This window comes from Hemiscyllium ocellatum, chromosome 39 (assembly GCF_020745735.1).
Source record: "Hemiscyllium ocellatum isolate sHemOce1 chromosome 39, sHemOce1.pat.X.cur, whole genome shotgun sequence".
Classification (NCBI taxonomy): domain Eukaryota; kingdom Metazoa; phylum Chordata; class Chondrichthyes; order Orectolobiformes; family Hemiscylliidae; genus Hemiscyllium; species Hemiscyllium ocellatum.
This window is the reverse complement of record NC_083439.1, coordinates 40,137,966-40,147,202: the sequence shown is the minus strand read 5'-3', so window position 1 is coordinate 40,147,202 and position 9,237 is coordinate 40,137,966.

Sequence of the window (9,237 nt, the reverse complement as noted above, 5' to 3'; positions counted from 1 at the left end):
TGCTTAATCATTGCAGTCTACGCTGTTGTTTGTGCTCTGCATGTGAATCCTCCCAGCCTACCTAATCTTAAACCCTTTTCACACATCCTTTATTCCTTACTCCCTCAAGTCTTTATCTAGTTTCCTCTTAAATACACCAGTGCTCCTCACCTGATCTACTCCTTGGTTTATATTCCGATCATTCTGTTATATATTTCCTGAATCCCTCAATGAATAGCTGAGACCAGGAGAGCATTAGCCTATTGTATTTGCTTGTTCAGAATAATCCAGTTAGCCCCACTCCTGACACTTAAATACCTGTACTATAAAGATTCACACGGATGATGCCTGGAATCGTACGATGATCGGCTGAGGATCCTGGGATTGTATTCATTAGAGTTTAGAAGGTTGAGGGAAGATCTAATAGAAACTTATAGGATAATCTGTGGCTTGGAAGGGGCGTAAGCTGGCAAGTTGTTTCCGTTGGGCAGGGTGACTGGGACCCGTGGGCATAGCCTTAAAACTAAAGGGGGTCAATTTAGAGCGGAGGCGGGGAAACATTTCTTCAACCGGAGAGTGGTGGGCCTGTGGTTCATTGCCACGGAGTGCAGTGCAGGATGGGACATTGGTCAGAGAGTGATAAATTCTTGGTCTTGCAAGGAATTAAGGGCTATGGGGAGAGTGCAGGTAAGTGGAATTGAACACCCATCAGCCCTGGTTAAATGGTGGAGTGGACTCGATGGGTCGAAAGGCCTTGCTTCCACTCCTACGTCTTATGGTCTTATATGCAGTCCCTTTATGAGGATTACTAATGAATATTCCCACAATGCTTATCAGACAATGCAATCTAAATCCTCACCCACTTGCTGTTCAACAGAGTTTCTACATTTATCCAATTCATTTGTCTGTCATTGACGTTTGACTCTATGATGATTCCTTGGCCCGTCGTGCCTGCACTGACAAAAAAAAACTAACTCTAATTCTACACTAGTTCTATCATTCAGCACTTGGCCCAAAGCCTTGAATTCATTGATTCATAGAATCCCTACAGTGTAGAAACAGGCCAATTGGGCCAATTCCAAATTGACCCTCTGAAGAGTAATCCACTCAGACCCATTCCCCTCAACATTTACCCCTGACTAATGCATCTCACCTACACATCCCTGAACACTATGGGCAATTTAGCATCACTAATTCACCTAACCTGCACATCTTTGGATTGTGGGAGGAAACTGGAGCACCCAGAGGAAACCCATGCAGACATGGGGAGAATGTGCAAACTCCACATAGACAGTTACCCGAGGTTGGAATCAAACCTGGGTCCGTGGCGCTGTGAGGCAGCAGTGCTAACCACTGAGCCACCACACCGTCCAATGTTGTGACATTTCAAGTCACCCAGGTACTTTTTAAATATCATTTTATGAGGTTTCCAAACTCAACTACCCTGCCCTAAGGTAATGCATTCCAGAATCTCATCACTCTCTGGGTGAAATGTTCTCCCAGAAATCCCCCTAAGCCTCTTAACTATCACTTTGAAATTAATGCTCCATCCAAGGCAACATCCTGGTGAATCTCCTGTGTGCCCTCTCCAGTGCAATCACATTCTTCCCATAGCGTGGTGACCAGAATTGCACACAGTACTCCAGCTGCGGCCTAACCAAACCTATGTAAACCACCTCAACAATGACATCCCTGCTCTTATGAATATGCCATGGCTGAAAAAGGTAGTGTTCCATATGCTTTAATTAACATATTAACTTGTCCTACTGCCTTCACGAGCCTGTGGACAAGCAGCCAAGGATACCACTGTTCTTCTGAGATTCCTAGTCTCCTGCCAGTCCCTTGTCTTACTTCTTCCAAAGTGCACTGCCTCATAGAATTTAGCCCTGAAAATTATTTGCCACAGTTCTGCCCAACCTATCCATTTTCCTGTTACCTAAGATCTTCCTCCTCACTATTAACCACCAGCCAATCTTAGCGCCATCTGCAAACTTACTTATCAACCCTTCCCTGACATTCTCATCTATGTCATTTATGACCATCAGAAACAATAAATGATCAGCACTGATCCCTGTGATATGCCACTGCACATTGGCTTCCAGTTACTCAAACAGCCTTCCATCACTGCCTTCTGTCTCCTACCATGAAACCAATTTTGGATTCAATTTGCTAAGTTACAATGGATCCCATGTGCTTTTAATTTTCCCATGTGGGGTTTTGTCAATTGCTTTGCTGAAATCCATATAGAGTCACAGAGTCATAGAGATGTACAGCATGGAAACAGACCCTTCGGTGCAACCCGTCCATGCCGACCAGATATCCCAACCCAATCTAGTCTCACCTGCCAGCATCCGGCCCAGATCCCTCCAAACTCTTCCTATTCATATACCCATTCAAGTGCCTCTTAAATTTTGCAATTACACCATCCTCCACCACTTCCTCTGGCAGCTCATTCTATACACGTACCACCCTCTGCGTGAAAATGTTGCCCCTTAGGTCTCTCTTATGTCTTTCCCCTCTCACCCGAAACCTATGCCCTCTAGTTCTGGACTCCCCCACCCCAGGGAAAAGACTTTGCCTATTTATCCTATCCATGCCCCTCATAATTTTGTAAACCTCTATAAGGTCACCCCTCAGCCTCCGATGCTCCAGGGAAAACAGCCCCAGCCTGTTCAGCCTCTCCCTGTAGCTCAAATCCTCCAACCCTAGCAACATCCTTGTAAATCATTTCTGAACTCTTTCAAGTTTCACAACATTTTTGCGATAGGAAGGAGACCAGAATTGCACGCAATATTCCAACAGTGGCCTAACCAATGACCTGTACAGCCACAACATGACCTCCCAACTCCTGTACTCAAAACTCTGACCAATAAAGGAGAGCATACCAAATTCCTTCTTCACTATCCTATCTACCTGCGACTTCACTTTCAAGGAGCTATGAACCTGCACTCCAGGGTCTCTTTGTTCAGCAACACTCCCTAGGACCCTACCATTAAGTGTATAAGTCCTGCCAAGATTTGCTTTCCTAAAATGCAGCACCTCGCATTTACCTGAATTACACACCAACTGCCACTTCTCAGCCCATTGGCCCATCTGGTCCAGAACCTGTTGTAATCTGAGGTAACCCTCTTCGCTGTCCACTACACCTCCAATTTTGGTGTCATCTGCAAACCTACTAACTGTACCTCTTATGCTCGCATCCAAATCATTTTTGTAAATGACAAAAAGGGGACCCAGCACCGATCCTTGTGGCACTCCACTGGTCACAGGCCTCCAGTCTGAAAAACAACCCTCCACCACCACCCTCTGTCTTCTACCTTTGAGCCAGTTTTGTATCCAAATTGCTAGTTCTCCCTTTATTCCATGAGATCTAATCTTGCAAACCAGTCTCCCATGGGGAACCTTGTCGAATGCCTTACTGAAGCCCATATAGATCACATCTACTGCTCTGCCCTCATCAACTTCTTTGTTACTTCTTCAAAAAACACAATCAAGTTTGAGACACGCGCACAAAGCCATGTTGACTATCCCAAATCAGTCCTTGCCTTTCCAAATACATGTACATCCTGTCCCTCAGGATTCTCTCCAACAACTTACCCACCACCGAGATCAGGCTCACCAGTCTATAGTTCCCTAATTTGTCTTTACCACCCTTCTTAAACAGTGGCACCACGTTTGCCAACCTCCAGTCTTCCGGCACTTCACCTGTGACTATCGATGATACAAATATCTCAGCCAAAGGCCCAGCAATCACTTCTCTTGCTTCCCACAGAGTTCTCGGGTACACCTGATCAGGTCCTGGGGATTTATCCACCTTCAACCGTTTCAAGACATCCAGCACTTCCTCCTCTGTAATCTGGACAAAGGCCGCCTTGTTGATCTTTGAGGGGCCCTATTCTCTCCCTAGTTACCCTTTTGTCCTTAATATATTTGTAAAAACTCTTTGGATTCTCCTTATTCTATTTTCCAAAGCTATCTCATGTCCCCTCTTTGCCCTCCTGATTTCCCTCTTAAGTATACTCCTATTTCCTTCATACTCTTCGAAGGATTCACTCGATCGATCCTATCCTAACATATGCTTCCTTCTTTTTCTTAACCAAACCCTCAATTTCTTTAGTCATCCAGCATTCCCTATCCTTTCACCCTGACAGGAATATACTTTCTCTGGATTCTTAACATCATCTTAGACCTGTGTCCTCTGCTTAATGATTTCTTGTCTACTGGAAACTATGTATTTATTTTTCTGGGTTCAAACCCTTCATGATTTTAAAGATCTGCAACATCATAAATATAGGGCAGTTGAGGCAAGAGTTAACACTGCATAGTCATTGTTGAGTTCTGTCTTCAGACTGATGACACTGTCCACCATCTTGTGTGGCACTATCACCATTCCAAATAAGGTTAGTTGTGACGACAAACTTGTGAGCAAAGTTATAGATAATGGTATCAAAGGAACAGTGTCAATGTGAATACAAAATTGGTTGGGTGAAAGGAAGCAGTAACGGTCAGCGAAAACGTTTTGAGCTGGAGGAAAGTTTGTAGTGAACTACCCAGGGTAGTTACTGGGATTATTGCTTTTCTGAATATATATTAATGACCTGACGTGCAGGGGACAATATCAAAGTTTGCAGATAACATGAAACTTGAAAGAATTGTAAACCATAAAAACAATGTGGAATTCCAAAAGAAGGGCCTGTTCTGAAAAAGGGCCACTGGACCAGAAACATTCCTTCTACAGATGCTGCCAGACCTGCTGAGATTTTTGAGCAATTTCAGTTTTTATTCCAGAAATAAGAAACCTCAGCTGTGAGGATAGTTTGAACACGTCAGTACTGTTCTCTTTGGAGACAGGGCAGCTGAGAGATTTATAACAGGTTTTCAAATTCATGAATGGGCTTGATAGAATAGCTAGGAAGAATCCATTACTACTCATGAAAGAGACAAGAACAAGGCAGCACAGATTTTAAAAGGTATGCAAACAAAGCAAGGCTGATATGAATAAAAAACCTAACTAATAAGTAGTTAGGGCATGGAATATACTAACTTGAAATGTGCTGGCGGCAGGTTCAATTGAGGTATTGCAGAGGGGCATTGAATGATTACTTGGAAAAAAACAGTTTGCAACAATATGCAGAAAAATCAGGAAACTGGCAGTAGGTAATGATGCTCATTTGAAAAGATGGTTTAGGCACAATGATCTAAATGGCCTCCTTCTGTGCTATAACAATTGGTGATTCTGAGACTCAGACCTAGTAACTGAAAACTCGGTGCTGCGAGCCATCACGAGCAGAAGTGTATTCCAACATAATCCATAAACTCATGACCCATCTTTTTGCTTTCTCTACTATTACTTACTGTGGAAATGAAGTCCTAAAAATGAGGTAACAAACTGTGAAGTTACAACACACGATCAGGCACATGCTCAATAGCAAATGCAGTACTTGAAGTGCATAGATAAGTAATGCCACAACTACCAAACAGATTAACGCTCTGTTGACCAGCGACATCTAGCCACGAATAATGGTGGATCATTAAACAAGCCTGTGTAGTAGGTTCCTCAAATATTCCCATTCCCAATGCTAAGGAAGTCCAGCACTTTAGTGCAAAAGTCAAGGTTGAAACTCTTGCAAGCACCTTCAGCCTCAAAGACCAATTTGATGATTTGTCTTTCCTGAAGTCCCCAGCATTATAGATGTCAATCATCAACTGGTTCAACTCACCAGAAATAGTTGGAAAGAGCAGATACTGCAAAGTGTCAATAGATCCTGACGCTATTCCAGTAATACTTCTGAAGAGTTGTGCTCCAGCATTACTGCACTCCAATCCAAACTGTTCCAGTACAGCAACACAACTGGCATCCACCCAGCAATGTAGAAATTGCCCAGGTCTGCTTACTCCACAAAAAGGAGGTCAAATCTCATTTGGCGAACGGTCCCCACCCATTTCCTCCTCAGAATCAACACCAAAGCGGTAGAAGGGAACATTGACAATCTACCAGCAGCTTTGCAGCAATAACTTGCTCATTGACACTGTTCAAGTTCTGCCAATGCCATACTGCTCCTTTGGTCCAAATCTAGAGGTGAGGTCAGAGCAATATAAAGGCAGAATTTGGAGAATTGCTCAAGGAGTTTGAGTAAAACTGAAGCCAATAGGAATCAGAGGAGAATTGTTCATAGGTTGGAAAAGAAGATAGTTTTGGTTTAAGACGACCAACCACATCAGTCCCAGATCACTGCTGCAGGAGTGCTTTGGGGCATTTTCTTAGGCCCAACCTCCCCTCAGCTGCTTCATCATTGACCTCAATTCTGCATAAAGTCAGAAGTGGGGATGTTTGCTGATGATTACCAAACTAGGTAAGGGCTTTTGCCAAAACGCCAATTTTACTGCTCCTTGGATGCTGCCTGAACTGCTGTGCTTTTCCAGCACCACTCTACTCCAGAAGATGATTACACAGCAGTCAGTTCCATTCATAACTCTTAAAACACTGAAGCAGTCTGTATTCATATTCAGCAAAACCTGGACAATATCCATATTTTGGTTGAAAAGTAACAAACATGCCACAATGATAATTACCAATAAAGGAGTATCTGACCATCTCTACTTGACATTCAAAGGTATTACGATCCCTGAATTCCTCCACTATCACCATCCTATTGGCTACTACTGACAAGAAATTGAACCGGATCAATCTTAAATACTATGGCTACTACAGCAGGTTGTTGACAGTATTTGGGCACTGTTGGCTTGGCTAGCATTCATTGCTCAAAAGGGTAGTTGACAAGCAATTACATTGCTATGCGCGTGGAGTCACATATAGACCAGATCAGGTAAGAACTTAAGAGACAAAAAAAACTGCCAGATGCTGGAATCCAAATTAGACAAGCAGATGGTTGAAAGAGGATACAAGCCAGAAAGCATCAGGTGATGGAGAAGTCAATGTTTTGGGTATCACCCTTCTTCAGGATTGCAAGTGGGGGAAGGGGGAGTGCAGATGGAGGAACAACTCCTCCTCTTCTGCCTGGGCAGCCCACAACCCGGAGGACATACCACCGACTTCTCAAATTTCAAATAACCTTTCCACCCATCCCTTGACTCCCATGCCAGCCCCACCTCCTCCCATCCATTCCTCCTACAAACCCCTCCTTCCAGCTACCAACTGGATTCATTCCTCCTTTGCATCGACCAGGTCATACCATCTGTATTCACCTTTCACTAACTCACCACTCCACCCCTTTCCCCATCCACAACCCTTTTCTTTATTTGCAGCTCCCCTACCGTCACTTCCATTCCTGAAGAAGCGTTATACCCAAAACTTCAACTTCTCCATCTCCTGATGCTGCCTGGCTTGCTGTGCTCTTCCAGCCTCCTGTTTGTCTACTCTAGACCAGGCAAGAACGGCAGTTTCCTTTCCTAAAATACATTAGTGAACCAGATGGGGTTTTCTTGACAATCAACAACCTCATTATTAGACTATTAATTCCAGGTTTTGTTTAACGAAATCAAATTTCACAATTTAGTAATCGAACCTGGGTGTCCAGAATATTATCTGACTCTCTGGATTAGTAGTCTAGTAGTAACACAGTTAGGCCATTGCCTTGCCTCCACCCCTCACCTCCTCCCACCCTGAGCAAATACCCTGATAAAAGGTTAAAGAGAGACCTAATGGAGATATTCAAAATGATAAAAGTTTATTTGGAGAGAAAATAGGGAAAAATTGTTTCCTTCATTAGTAATGCAATGTTATGGATTTAAAAGAATTGGTAAAAAGAGGGTAAATGAAGAGGAACATCTATATCTAAAATATAGAAGGCATCAGCTGACACTAGTCACTTTTAAAAAGTCACTGATTGCTCTATCGAATAACCAACATACTGGATGTAATGTGTTACAAGATTTATCGATCTTATAATATAAAAGATAGGATGTTTTGCTACAGGTGTACAAAGCCCAGGTGAAATTATATCTGTGGAACTATGTACAGTTCTGGACACCACACCTTCAAGAATATATTGAAAAGAGTGCAGCACAGATCCACCCAAGGTGTACTAGGACTCAAAGGGTTAAATTAGGAGAAGAGATTTAGCTGCTTTCTCTGGGCATTCAGAAGGTTAAATTGATTTGGCAGTGTCTTTTCGGATTTTGAAAGCATTTTAAATTGGACAGAGAGAAACGTTCCTCTGGTCATAAAGGCATGTACATGAGAGTAGAGTAACTTTTGTTTTGACTCTGTGGGGGTCAGTGTATAGACAGGGGGATTTTCTGCTCAGGATTGGGTTTTTCTGTGAGATTCCATTCTTTACATGTTTTTACATATTTCGGTTTGGATAAATTCCAAATGTTATGTAGTTTGAAGTTCTGAAGTTGTCAGGGCATCGGGTGCTATATTTAAAAGGTACTTGGATAGCATTTACCCCCACAACCCTCTGCTCATTAGCCACACCCACGGTGAAAATTTCAGAGACCAGGCAAAAATCTGGCACTACATGACAGCAACATGACAGAGGATCCCTGAAGGCTATAAGGAAGGGAATTTCTTTTGCTTATGGAAGAGGCTATGCTGACTGATAATGTTGACAAAAAAATTGCAGATGCTGGAATCAAGATAGACAAGCAGGACATTGGAAGAACACCTGGAGGCTATGCTGACTGACAAAGGCAGTGTCAACATAGGAAGATATGGAGGTCAGTGCTCATGGATAGATTCAGTGCTGCAAGAGGATGAATGATCTGCTACATTCTATCTACACAATGCTTTATGCCCTCAAGAGTGAGAGAGAGCATGGTAAGCTTGTCACTGCAGAGGACTGTCACACAAGAGGTTGGATGCCAGGAATCCAATGCATCAGAAACCTCATGCAATCACTAGTGCCCATTCATTGCAGCTACCAATGTAGCACTACAGGTACCACAATGGAACTGCCCTCACCCATTCGCCAGATTACATGCTTAAAACATAAAGTGAGCTATAACACACAGCAATTCACACACCATGAGCTCACTGACCTTGCCTCACAATGAGGGGAATGTGCACATCTGATAAGTTTGCAGGGGACAAAAATGCAACCACAAATGGTGGGCTTTTGAGTTCAGCCCCATTTGCTAATACTGGTCAGGTTTGCTGGTGTCAGCCAGTGCAGCTGTCTCACTTGTTGACGCAGTCAGGTTTCACCTTTAACATTAAGCTTTAACAATGACAAGCCAGATTGTACATAATTAGGTCTTCCCACGAGCTAATCAAAACAAAAAGACTGTGCACTG